Below are 16,498 nucleotides of genomic sequence, written 5' to 3'. Positions count from 1 at the left end.
AAGAGATGTCCAGGCAAACCCAGTAAGAGAAAAACTAAAAAAAGACTTGGGATAGGATCAGGTTATGAATTTTTTATATAGAAGAGTTTTAAGAAATGATAGGGTGGTAGTATTGTATGGAGTCTGCCAGCCTATTCCACAACTTAATGGCGCATATCGTAAATCACACCTAAGCATTTGAAGTGATTTTTGATATGAAGGGTAAATAAAAAAAACACAAATATTATGTTTAATTTAATTTAAACTTTAAATAATCGACGGTTTCTAATCATCTTTATAACATAAATAATTGAAGTATCACAATCATTCAGTCACACTTCAGATCATATCAGTTTTATACGGTAGATCAAGTTAGAACTTAAATGTGCCTTAGTGTCACCGTGCCGTTTAAAATATTCCCACAATCGATCAGCGACTATCTTTCTTAAAAGCTTTATCTCTGTATTTAATATTAGGTCAATATTTGAACCATTAGTGACGATAATGTCTTTAAGATATGTGAATAAATGTATATTAACAGTATTTTTTTTGGAGATTTGTCGTAAGTCCAGACTTCTATCTCTAAAGTCATTTGACTGCGCAGATATTGTTTTGCCTAACTATGTAATAATAATAATGTTTTTTTAAATAGTTAGCAGACTTGCGAACTGCTAAAAAACTAATAGGAAAGTCTTAATAGGAAATTTACATAGGAGTACCTTAATACAATATTTTATCACCACATAATCACATTATTAATATTATATTATATTATAATGTTATAAATTAAATATTAATTATAACTATATATTATATTTACGCAAATAATACTTACCTACTGTAAACATTTTTTTTCCAGAATCAGTACATTAACGCCCAAACCCAATAACCTATCTCAATCCATTTTTGAACATCTGATAGATATCTTTATCGTAATATTGACAAAAGTTTGCCAATAACCAATCGACGGATAATAGCCATCTGTCGATACAAGCTATCCATTGTAGGTCGGTCGGTTCAGATAGTAAATCGATCGACTGTCACGGTCTGATCTCAGAATGTTTTCAATCTGGGATTGTGGAGTAATTATTGGGCGTAAGTCGGTAATGTTATCAAGTTACTACTAGTTTATTATTAATTTTAAAGTCCATATGATATATTATGCCATATCATCGTCACCCTCTGAAAATCTAACAAGTGCAACGTCGATCTTGTCACCGCTATCAATAATATGTGGTAGCGATACTTGACAAGTGACATGGCTTCTTCGATAATACTAAAGTCTTGTCATATACATGGTGTGTTCGATAGTATTTAAATGAACGCAATCGATATTAAATTTGATTAATACACTAAAATCCTGTTTCACAACGTGGGGTCCACGCCCCACAAGGGGGCAATTTATTTAGGCTTTCGAATTTTTTTATAAATGATTCGTTTAGTAGTTCAAATTTTAATTTTTCATTATATGTTTTTTTTATTTATTCACACTTCGTTCCAATACCTATAGTACGAATTATAGAAACACAAATAACACAGTATATAAAAATTACAAAGGATGCAACGGGCGCTACATCGCTAATAAGCGATGTCTTCCAGGCAACCCTAGTAAGAAAAGAACTAACCTACTGTGTATTGTTTACAAGTTCCTATTAATTTATTCCTAAAAAGGAAATATCCTCAATATTATTTAATTTTCTTTTATCGATATTTTTTTTAATTAAAAATATGTATGTTGAATAGGAGGGGCATAAGAATTCTAGTTAAGCTAAGGTGGCACAAAAGAGGTTCGGAACACACAAAATATCTTTATTCATATAGATAAACAAGTTCATAAGAACGTCAAAAAAATTAAATTAATTTACATTTACTACCAAGTCAAGGTGGTAGAGCGGCCAAAAGCGGGCAAACTATATAATATTTAAGACAACATTGTAACTATCTCAATAATAACCGTATGAACTTATCTGTATGTGTTAGAGATTGAATATAACTAATGCGAAGCAACACTTGTCACAAGTGAAGAAAATGTTTGAGTTTCGAATATTGGAATACCTGTTTAAATTTTATATCAAATTGTTTTCTGTTTTAGAAATATACTTCTCTTAACCGCGGACAGTGATATTTAAACCTTAATTATTGTGAATATGTGAAAGTGTTTAATATTACTAATACATATTAAACATGATGTTTTAAGATACCCCTAGCCTAAAGAGCTCAGTCCCTCAAAATTGAAAACATCAAACAGTTTGTTTGAATTAATATAAAATTATTATATTTTTAAAGCATTTAAAGTGCATAATAAAAAACACTCTGTATACGTAACAGTTGAGTGTCGATGTGAGTTGTCCATTGTCTAAAGATAAGAAACAAATTAACGGGCATTCATCTTTTATCTAAGCTTTTTGTCCAAACTAATGATCCTTGGATTATAAAATCTATTATTAATCCTAGAGATTTAATATTATAAATAAAGCTTTTTTTATTAGATAAATATTTAAATGATCCTAATCCTAGGGATTGATTTGCTCTAGCTAGAACAATATGTATGATTAGTTCTTCTTGCCCTCTACGCCCTTGACTGCTAAATGTAAATTTAGAATAAATTTAACTTCATTTCTGACGGTCATAAGTGTACTTATTTACCTATATGTAAAGTTATTTTGACTTTGACTTTATTTTCATTATTCATAAATCGCAGCTTTTTACCAACAACTCTACGAAGTAAGTACTGGATGATGGGTAAAGCAAATAATCATTTCAGCACAGAACAGCGCTGGCCTGGCTTCCGCGAGAATCTCCCAAAGGTCAAGGAAACCATCATGAGAAGGCTTACCTTACACACAAAAATTAGACTTTGTGCGTCAGTCACAGGGGGCCTACCTGCTAGATTGACAAATTTATTTATTTATTTATTTAGTACTCCTACAGCTAACATAAATTATATATAATTACAAACAAATACACTGAGAATATAGCCAAAGATGGAATACATGATACATTTAACAAACAACAAAAAGATTTATAAAAGGGAACAAACAAACAAAAATTATTTAATACATTTGACTAATTGTGATTTAATTTATTTAACTAAGCCTAAATTAGTTGTGTTAGTTGTGTTGTGTGATGATGTAAAAGTGTGGGTATGTACGTGATGGTGTGTATGTGGGGTGTGCTCATGATGAAGAAACAGATTCATATATCTAAGGTGCAGACAAAAAAAGGGTTGTAGTGCTACTGATTTATCTATTAATTTTTTCAGATTGGATTTACTAAACACATTATTTCTACTTAAACCCAGAATTGTTTTAATATAAAGAAAGTACAACACATCATATATCTCTAAAGTAAGTTAAAATATCAATTGTAAAATAAACAACAGTTATGGTAAACAAAATATAAAATAAATATAACTCAGTGGCGCTACAACCTCTTTAGGACCTGGCCTTAGATTTCTGAATCTGTTTCATGATCATTTTTAAATCTTATAGGCAAGTAGGTGATCAGCCTCATCGACTTTTTGGGTCTAAGACATGTCGGTTTCCTCAGGATATTTTCCTTCACCGTTCGAGCAAATGTTAAATGCGCACATAGAAAAAAGTCCATTGGTGCACAGCCCGGGATCGAACCTACGACCTCAGGTATGAGAGTCGCATGCTGAAGCCACTAGGCCAAAATTATATACGAAAATATACTAATATACCACTTCCAAAGCAGTACAAATATTAATCAGTAAATACCTTTTGCCCACATTAGGTACCTGATAGGTTAAAAACGCTTTTTTATCGCTATTTTACCCAAAATATCTACAATCAATATATGATACAAAAGCCTGCGCGTGACATGCAGTACCATTATAATACAATTTATTAGAGCCGTAAGACATTGTCCTAGGTCCTGTCATATAAATCAAACCGAGAATTTTATCTTGTACATAACTTATATGTTAGATTGCATGCGTCCTTTATGAGTATTGAAATATGTTTCTAGGATAAGTTCCTTTACCAGCAATTTATACATTCACAAAACATTACGAAAATAATTAACTAATGTATGATATTAAATATATAATTATATGTACTTCATTACATGCGATGTAATGAAGTACATATAATGATTTTTTACCGCCGCTCATGGACACTTTCAATGCCAGAGTAACTTTGATGCTGAAATTAAAAAACATCTTAATTAAATTGACTTGAGAGCCAGTCTTACTTAACAACCGTAATAGGGAAACGGACGATTAATCCTTGAAATGTGCCCTAACGACTTGGTAGTAATTAGAGACTATAAACAATATTAAGGAAACATTATTGTGTAACTACCATCAATTCAATGGACTTCCAAAATAGCTGCGTACAAATTAGCGCGCCCCTATTTGACGGGCAAATAGTGAGATGTCGATATTGTAAAGCTATGTTTACAACCAATACATAAGTCTACTTTTGCTGCACAGCATAAAACCGAGTCGGGATAAGGGCCTGTTACAATCACAACACACACATTACACACTTAAAATGTACCTTAGGCCTTTTTTAATAATTAGTAATAAATATTATGTCTATGTCTATTTACGAACTTAGGGGCCTTCGAGTCAGTCAGACAGGATTCTCCCTTTGGGATAAATAAATTGTTTACCATCCTACCTCCACAGTATACTCTTTTGGCCTTTGATTTTTGCATTAGATCAATCATTATGAAATGCAAGTCCTGTCGGCGACAAAGCTAGGCTTCATAAACTCCTGATATACTGGGAAGTGTATTTTTGCTGTGAACTAATCTGAAAATTCAAACTGTCTTTCATTATTTAGGTGCGCATTAAAAAATTTAATAAAATACAGTTTACAAGGTCCTAAATTTCAAAACAGTATATTCATAACTGAATTGATACCACCAAGCCATGTGTACCCATCCTAACAGATCTATTAAAACTACCGGCCGTAACTCACCCGTGTCCCGTCCCCGCGGCGTTTTGTCGCGCGACACGACTGTTGAAACGACAATTTGTCGCGAGATAGTGCGACACGGCGACATGTGTTATTATTTACGTCTGGACGCTATCAGTGCCATTGTAACCGCGGTCTATGCGTTAGAGGTGAAATTCCTTTAAATTCCTTTAAGCATACGAAATATTGTTTTGAGTGCAGGAGTTCGGAATTTAAATATAAACAGTACTAGACATTTAAATTTAGAATTAGAGATTTAAATTTCGAACTCCTGATATGTACTTATGTAGTAAGAAAGTATTATTAATACCAGTAACATACCTTTAGATATAGGCAAATATTTAAAAAAGGAACTATACACACACTGTCACAGATCCTTAAGCTTTGGCCAAAAGGCCCTTTAAAGGCATGCTCATTCCATTAATATAAAATAAATACATCAGTGACGATATAACCTTTTTAGGTCTGGGGATCAGATTTCTGTATATCTCATGATCATTTGTCAATCTAATAGGCAAGTAGGTGTTCAATCTCCTGTGCCGCTGTCGATTTTTTGGGTCTAAGACAAGTCAGTTTCCTCACGATCTTTTCCTTCAACGTTCGAGTAAATGTTAAATGCTCTCATAGACAAAGTCCAATGGTGCACAGCCGGGGATCGAACCTGCGATCTCAGAAGAGAGTCGCATGCCGAAACCACTAGGCCAACACTGCTATAATCTTTGTATTAATAGTGTAATATTCTTCTCAAGCCTGTCTTGCCCAACAGTTTCATTAGAAAACCATTTTTTAATATCCTAAATGGTTTATATATAGAACAATATTTATAATTAACTGAATACCGCGGCAGAGTAGAATTATATTCTCTGAAATAACACTGTTTTGGCATTTCGTACACATTGTCCATGCCCTTATAATCGTGACCAATCTAAAATAATACACATACGAATACAAAAACAATAATGCCGGTGACATCGCAGTAATAGCATAAATCACAGAGTTATTACAGATTACTGGCCAAGACAAAACACAAGTTACACAATAATATGTTATTATTCCGGTACAGCGCTGCATTTATCTGTGTGCGCTGATTTGTTGTGCATGCTCTATGTATATTTTATATGGTATGTATTCGTGATTTTGGCATCTGGTATAATCTATGTATTGGTGTTTTTAACTATATAAGATTGGTGGAGGACACATATGTGATATCCTATGTGATTAGTATCAAAAAATCTTATGTCACAGATTTCTGATTGCTCCACTGATACAGATAAGATATTTAACATGGGTGAATACAGTGTCACTCCTGAGGTCTTAGGTTCGATTCGCTGAGCAGCAATGGACTGATAATGTTTGTATTTTATACACGCTTGTACGAAGAAGGATGACATCGGGAGGAAACCGGCATGCCTTGTTTATACTTAAAAAGATCACATACTTTATTTAACAAATGATCACGCTACAGATAGTAGCTACACAAAATCAGGAGCCCACACCTGAAAGGTTATGGCCCATATCTTTTTTTGGAATATCTACAGACCGTAAATACCATTTATTAAACATACCATCCAGAATTAATAAGTGAATATCACAATTCTATATGACAGAATTGCCATCTAAAGTTCTATTATATGTAACTACTAAACGAATACATCAACTAGCATGTGTTTTTTTCTTGATCTTCCTTTCTTATATCTCTTTCTACATCGGTCTCAATCGCTCTCTCCCTTTTTCTCTACAAAAAAGTTGCATATCTTCATGAGTTTCCGTAAAAAAAATACCTTCAAGCGCCTAAAGAAGTTTAACTCATAAAACTTGTTCTAACCCAAGCATTGCAATGCTTGGGTTTGAACTGTTTGAGGATAAATTATCTGTTTTATTTGAAAATGGAATGGCAAATAAACAATTAGACGTAGAAAGTATTTGAAACCAAATGTGCCCATTGTTCGCGGTCTAATTAGTAAGATCTTGTTGACATTTGGCTCATGTGTAACAATAGTGCAAATTGCTAATTAACGCTACTAATTGCGACAAAACGAACATGTATTTCATAGAACTGTTCAGTGATTCATTGGACGGCGGTTTCAAAGTATTTTCTAAGTTAACATTATCTCCGAAGTCAGTACGACCCTATACGAATTTTTTTTTTTTATAGAAACCCCTGTTCTGGACAAATAGATTTGCCTGAGATTGTCGTGTAAAGTAAGCAGGTGTAAGAAATATCGGTTTTCTCACGAAATTAAAGGTCAAATCTCTCACATCAAACGTAGCTGGAAAGCGACGGCGTGGCCGTTCCAAGCAAACCTGATGAAGTACAGTATCAGACGAGGCAAAGATAGCTGGTAGGACTTGAAGCGTTGTGAAATACGAGGCCCAAGACCGAACACGATGGAGACTCAGTGTGGACGCCCTCTGCCCCACCTAGGGGTTATACATTAGCTCGGAAAAGCTGGGGTTCAAACGCACGATTATATTAGTTCTTTAGTCACACTATTAGCCATTGAAATAATTAGAAGATATTAATAGATACCAAAAGGTTTTCTGTTAATTTAATAAAAACAACTTAATTTTATAATATTTTTAATTGAAATTTGGCCATACAATAAAGCTGTGATGTTTCTTATAAATATATCTACAAAAACCTTTGCTTAAACTTAAATTTATTTATCCCCCAATCAAAGATAACTTCTTTAAATACAATATACGAAAAACTCCAGGTCAAGTATGACGCGTGCGCGTTATTACAAGTACTTATAATAAAATTCGAATTTCAAATCGAGATCTGACCGAGACCGCCATTCCAGTGGTCACGTCCACAGATCATAATGACATGACCTTTGCTTCGTAGCATACGAGATTTAAGAGGTTAATTCAATTTTTTATTGGAACTAGTAGTTGCGTGATTTGCCTGATCTGTTAGGCTGCGTTTAGAATGGATTAAACTTTCATATAAATTGTGCATTACGTAACAAAGAGGTTTTTTAGATATTGCTAGATCTCTGCTATATGCTCTACCAATTTATTGGGTACTAATGTAACTACGTTAGGAAAACCACTTGATCGACATTTTCTTTGAGGTTATATCAATACAATATACTTAGCACTAAATGTTTTTATGAATAGAACAGACTGCATGATCCCGCTTCCAGGATTGTTCGGACTGTATGTGCCTGAAAGGTATTTGAGATTCCAGAGTCATGTCATGAATATCACGAACTACCCTCCGCATCCACTAAATCTATATGATTTCGATAACCTTACCACCACAACTGGATATATTTGTGACACAAGTTTCACAGGATTCTGAGACGAATGTAACATGTTTTTTTAAGTAGTAATAGTTTTTGTTAGTCCATAAATTATAATAACTGTTTATTATAAATAAATAATTTAAATTGAAAACTAAATTTTTCCTTGTGTTGATGATTTGACGTTTGGCATTGATGATGAGCTAGTAAGCTAAAAGCTCATCTTTTAAAAACCTATTTTAAGTGAGTTAATTGCCTTTAATCTCAGTGTATAACCAGCCTTAGATAAGCATTCTGATATGCTAAGCTTGGCATTTAGTTCCGCGCGTATCGCCTTTGTTATTGCCTTAATAGAATTCACCTACAGTTACATTGTATGTTCTATATTATTTCAATTTAATTTCATATTACGCATTGTCCGATTCTTATTGTAAGATGTAATTTTATTTTCATTGTCATTGCAAATGCGTTTTGTATTGTGAAAGTTTTAATTTAGTTTAGTTTTATCTATGAGGAAAAGTGTATGGTGATTTCTGATTGCAATGGCACTGGCATCGTCCAATAAAGACAGGATCGGAGTTAAAATAGAGAAAATTATGAGCGCTTCGAGTCAGGGGTGTCTTAACATCGTGCTGTTGTAAAAATGATCACGCTTGATCACACTTGATGTAGTTTTGCAAAGTATTTTTTAATGTTTAGTCGTGTTAGTATATGTTCTAAAAAATAAGGTTAGTTTTGCTAGTGTTCTTGTATTTGTACGGGTTCTTTTAGGGTATCTAGAAGCGTCTTCCATATTTTATTCACTTCTCTTTATCGTGCACAACATTCATCCATTTTTCCTTGCTACTCCTATTACGTCATTTATCCATCGTTTCTTTTGTCGTCTTCTTTTTCCATGGTGTTGTTACAAGTGTCCATCTTATATCCCGCGCTCTAGATATATGGCGTCTATTTAAGCATTAGAATCTCAACATTTAATGTTTAAGTAAATACCAGATATATATTATGGTAAAAACCAGAATGTACACTTCAATGCGTAGATATGAAATGTCCAATTCTAAAATATAAATAAATCGCATAAAGCCTTTTGTTTTAACACACAAAAGATTAATGTAGGAAAAGAAAATTTAAATTAAGTACTGTGTTCCAGTGTTGTACTAGTTGTCGATATAAAATCAATGTGCCTCTAATGGTACCATATGTTATGTGTTGGCGCTAATAAGCACAGCGACGGGACATCTTGTTCGGTTTATTGCTCTTGCTTCTTAATCGAAATAAACATAACTGTTATCTTAAGAATATTGTACACTTTTTTAAGGTTAAATTTATTTTGGAACTTTAGTTTTTTTAGAAGTTTAGTAAACTTAATAGCAGGTATTTTAAAACATAATAAAAACACTTAAGAAGATGGATGAAAATGAGCTGATAAAAGTAGACTCTCACCCCTGAGGGCGTAGGTTCGATCCCCGGCTGTGCTACAAAAGACTTTTTTTCTAAATATCTGGAAGAAAATTCAAATTCAAAAATCTTTTATTCATGTAGATAACATACTGTACACTTATGAACGTCAAAATGTAAATATACATTGAATGCTTCTATGTATATTTACATTAAATTATTATGTATATATTATTAACTTTGAATTAAGGTAGATACATAAAAATATTTGTTAATAAACATCTTACTTTATAGAACATATAATTTCTAATTGGAGTTTTAAGTTTCTTCCATCCGGTATTTCACTTTCAATATTAAGTTTCCATACTTTTTTTCGTTATAATATCAGCTTCATATATTTCAAGAAATACAGCTAAGTTTGGGTTATTTGTTTAACGTCATGATTATTAGAATCAGCAACCATTTCTATACAAATATTTAAGATAGTATATTTTTATAGTGTAAAGGGTTTCTTATTATAAAAATCAATTGCAAATCGATGATTTGTTGTTGCTCATAGGGAAGTGTTAATGTAGCGATGTCTAAAACATCGCGGATATATTATGTAAAACGAAAACCAAATTAAATTCCCTTGTACCAATAAATGTGGACACGCAAGGCTGTTGTAACTCGCTGTTAGGATTAAGAGAAATTTGTTCTATACATTCTATGGGTCTTAATTTTTAAAAAGAATAAACTGTAGGTTTTGAAGGAGTTCTTTTTATGTTTCGGTATTAAATTAAAAACAACTGTTTTACTTTCTAAACTATCAATCGGTCCTTCAAGAAAAAAAAGGCTCAATTCTTAAAAGGCCGGCAACGCACTCGCGAGCCCTCTGGAAATTAGAGTGTCCATTGGCGGCGGTGTCACTTAACAACATGTGAGCCTCCTGCCCGTTTGCCCCCTGTTCTATAAAAAAAAGAATATTTTTGAGTCGAGTTTAGAGGCAGATTTATATATGCTTGATACATTCACATGCCACGAGACACAAGAAATCGATTTTTTTGTAAGAAATATGGCGTTTTTATTTTGCACCACGCTAGTTCATCTACACCATACACGATACCCCTTTTAAATAAATAAATGTAACAGTAATCAATAAGCTTTTTCCCGCGATAACTAAAGGGAATAAAACCACACCCACGCTTAATAAAATATAGACCCCTATAAAACTTATCTCATATCAAACAATTTGCAATTCTTACCCCACATGTTATCCTAACATGCCTCCTTATCAGACTTGTCGTCATCCACTTAAGTATGCCATTCAATCACCCAATAATGTGCAATACACTGTGTAACAATGTCACCAAGAATTTCCCCTTTTCGCAGAAAAATCCAAACACGATTTACACTAACACCAACGTAAAATGAACTCTACTACACGGTGTTAGAGATACTTTCTCTTCAGTGGCCGATAGCGGAATTTTTTTTTACTTAAAATAGAACGTGATTTTTCTATTCCAAACCTTCAAAAGAAACACAAGTTAATTGTAAAGAAATACGGTTCAAAATGCTTTAACAGTGAAGTTCAAAGATTGACTCGGGTAACAAGGGGTAAAAGGGCAAACAGCGTTCCAAGTGAGCACATGAGAGGGACCAAAATATGTGGGAAAATCGGATATAGACGTTTATGGTTGGATTTTTCGCGTGATTTATTCGCGACAGATCCGGGGGCCTAATACGACCGGATTTATTTGACCCGGATTTTATAGAATAATGTTCGTCCGTGTGAGGTCTATTCAGAATGGTTATTGTTCACTAATACATTGTTGGTATAGGCACATCGATTACCACTTACTCGACAAAGGGGACGTATTTATCTTTTTACATTTGACATGATTTGCCGCCAATCGTGTATTGGGAAATTGAGTGAAGTGAATGTAATTTTATTTATGAGGTTATGTTAGTGTCAAATTAAAATAAAGTTTAGTGAATATGATAATTAATTATAATATTATTCTTATAGAGATTAAAACCTGTGGACACTAATGTTTTCCCTTGCGAAACACCCGTAGCAAATTTAATCAATCTCCGAACATTACCGCACTAGAACCCAAATCTAGATGACCTATTCATCAACGCTTGACTTTTAAAGCACTTTACATACAGGTCGTTAGTATTCGATAGCGGAACAGTAATGCTAATGCGTGGCCGTAAAATGACAGGAGATCGCAATTAGTGATAGTAGTCAATGCACTTGGTATAGGCTAAGCGCCTGGTGGCTATTATATAAATGCTCTACTGGAACCTACGTTTAATAGCTGATAGAGGATAGTAGAATCTTTACATAGTTACCAACATTAAGTGACGTGACGAGAGTATTTAGACTATACATTTTGAAAACATTTATAACTTCACTATGATAATTAACATGAAATTTGGATGCGCATATTTTTAATATGGCTGATTGAAAGGTATTTTTAAATAATAAATCAATCTGAATGTACCACTTTCTTTGCAAATATACGATTTATTATTATTTATTGGTAGAGGTTCCATGGATTAATGGTTATAGCCCGAATTCAAGATTTCATTGTGTCGACTTTGAGAGTTCAGGCAGGCAACTCTACGAAGAAAACATTAAATGAATGGTGTATTTTAATATTATTATAATAATTGGGGTTTCAGGATTTTAAATACTAAAATGAATTAAAGCAACATTCAAAAAATCATCTATAATATACTTCTCTATATACCTATATCTCACTTTCGTTTCTGCAGCACTGGTGCCACGGTGGAACGTGTAATTGTAAATAACGCGATATTTATGTTTTCTATTATATAAATAGAGTAACGAAAAGAGAAAAACATAAAACGCCAGAGTGAAATAAAACATGGTTATTGAAAAACAAATGAACGAGTATATTCTGTAAAAATTGAATTTGGAATTCCTAACCAAAGAGGTCAAAGTGGCCAGTACGACAAAACGACATTCATATGGAAGAACCTTATGAAATTGACGTTTTTTGCATGGTTTTTATACACTAATATAATATACTACATTTTTTATATGGTTCTTATACACTATAATATAAAATATATATACTAAGTTACTACGTTCCATGATACATATTTATATCGAATATCTAAAGAATAGGCCCCCAACATGTGTGACAGGATCTCATTGTTAGTACGCGTCTGATTGGAGATAACGACCGACGTTAAATCGCAGACACGTTTGCAGGTTCCGCAATCTAGATTTTGACTAAGCTAGTTTCGGTTAACTGATTGTGGAATCGATAAGTTTAATTAAACGTTAGCACAATGCTTTGGACGTAAGTGGATTATTATACGACTAGAATTTTAGTTTTGTCGATACAATCTAGTATTAACTGGTATTTTGCAGCTGAACTACATTTTAAAATATGTAAATGATATTTTAAATATTTATATGAGTAATATAAGTTTTTATTCCTAAATTTGTTAGGGTCTTACATAATAAAGTATTTACGATATTTTTAATCTACATAGAAAATATTAAATTTTAAGTCTTGGTCCCTGTAGCAAAATTAAGCTTTTCAAAGTAAATTTAGAGAGTATTTTGTGTTTTTTGATTATGTTAAGAGATACCGCCGTCTATGGACACTCATGGCCAGAAGGCTCACGAGTGCATTGCCGGCATTTTTAGTCTAAATCGTAGTTACTAAGTCGAATTGGTTTGGATTTACTTCAGTGGGCAACTGATGATGCGCGGCATCGGCAGCGGCCTTTAAAAAAACGCTCAGTTGTGGAAAGTCGAGGTGATACGGATGGAATTCGTATTCTTAATTCTCTATTGCCTTATTTTGCTTATTTTTGTCTTTCACAGGTCCTCATACCCCATCCGCGTTCTACGTACGAAACCATTACTGTTTCAACGCACATAAACTTAGTTACTATCATAAAGTTATCAGTTCAAAATGCAATGCAAATTCTTCACCTGTTTTTTTTTGTCCATCTTAGAATTTTATTTAAAATCTTGTATATTATTAAAGTGAAATCTTTGGATACCGTCTGTTTGAATTATTACGCGATATACACAAAAATTTCATAAAAAAAATTGGCACGGCCAAAGTTCGTCTATTTTAAGTGTTAAAATAGACAAGGACACTCAATGGTAGAGAGCTCGCGAGTGCGTTGCCGGGCTTCATATAATAAGTTAAATAATATAGCATTATCAACTATAAATAATACCAATATTAAATTTGAATCGTAAGACAATAGCTTGTTAATACACCTGTAAGTTTATGTGATTGTTAATTGTAATTTTATTCATTTAAAACGCTTTAATTACAATAACTTATAGCACTGACAGCACAGAACTATTGAAAGTTGTAATGCGCGTTCGGAAGCAGGCGCGTTATAATTAGAAGGTCTAAGTTATAGACTTTTATGTATATAATATAAAAAGAAATATATACACGAAGAATAAATAATCTTTATTTCGTTTCTCACATATACATAAAAGGTTATTATTTTTAAACTGAGATGACATTTGGAAGTGTATATATTTTTTTATACATATATATAACAAGAAGGTAAACATTTCAAACATTTTTAGTGTTAAACAAAAGAAATAAAAAGAAAAACAGAATTTAATTTGTTGACAATGAAAATGAAAATGAAGTCAATACATTTCATACATCCTAGTTAAAATAATTTCATGATAATATTTATGGAGGAGTCGGAGCCCGTTGGCAAGGACTCCCGTTCCTCTTGTGCTATTCATCTTACTGACATATTTGACAATTGTATGGCAGAATTTTTCCAGCTGTGATATGTGAAGTTTATGTTTGAGGACTCGTTAAAATGTAAATGTTTTTAGTGAGTAATATTAAGTTAGAAAAATAAATGTTTCACAAGTTGTGTTGTATGCCTAATGAGACAAAGAGATCCGGAAGGACATGGTAAAAAACGAGGAAAATGCAGAGATATTAATAAAGAATGTTTTTGAGTAATCTTTCAGCTATTTTATTTTTTATAAATATTGTAAAAGAAAACACTTAGACAATATACAATGCTAAAACAAAATAACACACAGAAAGATAAAACCTCAATTTAGTATATAAACAGATAAAAAAAGAAAACTGTAATTTAACATACAAACTAAATTTTTATTTTAAAGAAAAAATTGTTACTACTTTCTTTACTCATTCACTCACTGACTCACTCATTCCCTCACTCACACATTTGCACTCACACACTCATGCACTCAGGCGTGTTGATAACGGTTGAAAAAACGTAAATAATACAATTATTTTAAATAATTAAGAATAAAGTTTGTTTATGGAACAGCTGGGAACCCTGACATATGTATTTTTTACTTAAAAGGGTTTCCAAATCTTACACCTAGGAATGAAAATGTACCTACTTAAAATTAATAAAAACTATATTTTTTTAAATTTTTACTGCTAAATATAATCATAGTACGCTTCTTCAAATGATTCCTCACACGCTGTTTGGTATGGAAAATGACTTAACTTGTCTAAAAAATTGTATTGTAGTTAGCAAAAAATTGGCTAACTACGCAAATAATTCGTGTTCGTACATTGCGTATATGTATTGTACGCTACTTTCTCACAACTTGGGCTACAAAATATAATGAATCAAAGCCTAGAGCAAATCTTTAGCTCAATACATCAGGTATCGGTAATTACTGCCGCAAACCATTTCAAACTTCACTATTTATTCTTTATATTTGCATTTATTGGCCGCTGATAAATGGTATCCCATACAAACGAAGTTTGACGTCACAATTATATAGTTTCGGGAATTCAAAGACTTGTTGTTTCGTAAACATATATTTCTTATAAAACAAAAGAAAGTCAGCGGCCTGACACCGTACTTCAGGAATTGAAAATTGAATTTTGGATATGCGGCAGGTATTATTATCCTATAACCCCTAGTTGGAGTAGAAGGCGTCCACAACGACTCTCCATCGCGTTTGAGCCTCGTATTTCACCTCGCTCCAAGTCTTTCTTCGCCTCATCTTCACCTGTACGACGCCAGGTTTGCTTGGGATGGCCACTCTTACGCTTTCCTTATGGATTCCAATCAAGCTCGGGGATATGATTGGAATCTCTTCGGAGTATGGCCTATCCAATTCCACTTGCGTCGCTTGCTGGCTGTAGTTATACAAGGTTTTTATTAAAATATTTATATAAAATATTTATATCTTAATATATATATTTCTTGTGTGCGTGTGTATGTGACTGAACTCCTCCTAAACGACTGGACCGATTTAGACGAAATTTTTTGTGTGTGTTCAAGGGGATCTGGGAATGGTTTAGATTCACAATTTTGTCCGCTGGACAATGTTTTTTTAATTAATTTTCAATTTATTAGTTGTTGTTGATTTTGGCATGTTTTACATTGGATCCGACAGACGGCGCTACCATCGCAGTGTCAAATTTTAAATAATATTCGAATTTTAATTTTAGTCTGTCCCGAAATTTAAAAAAAGTTTTGTTATCATTGTGTTATATCGTGTGTGACCATGTGCTGGATCGTTAGATATTGTCATAACATTTGAATAATAATTTTCATCAAAATGGCTTATTAAAAATTGAAATTTTGAAATTAAAGACGTGTAAACAGGACAACGTCTGTCGGATCCGCTAGTATTAAATATTTTAGTAAAAACAAGTACACGAACAATTTTTTCTAAGTAATTTCTAAAGTACTTGGTGTACCTCGAATGGAGCGTGTAAATATTCATTTGAACTTATAAAATGTGGGTAAAAGCTGGTATTCAAAGATAAACTCCGCAACACACTTGCAACTGTTTACGGCAATTTCAATGAGCGTCTTATTTAACGCATATTTTCACTCAAACTAAATACATACGGTTTTCGTTCTAAGCACTTGGTAATAAGAACGAAATTGCCGTGAAGTTTATTTTAATAC

Source organism: Pieris rapae, chromosome 21 (assembly GCF_905147795.1).
Source record: "Pieris rapae chromosome 21, ilPieRapa1.1, whole genome shotgun sequence".
NCBI classification, from domain to species: Eukaryota; Metazoa; Arthropoda; class Insecta; order Lepidoptera; family Pieridae; genus Pieris; species Pieris rapae.
This window is presented reverse-complemented; position numbering follows the sequence as displayed.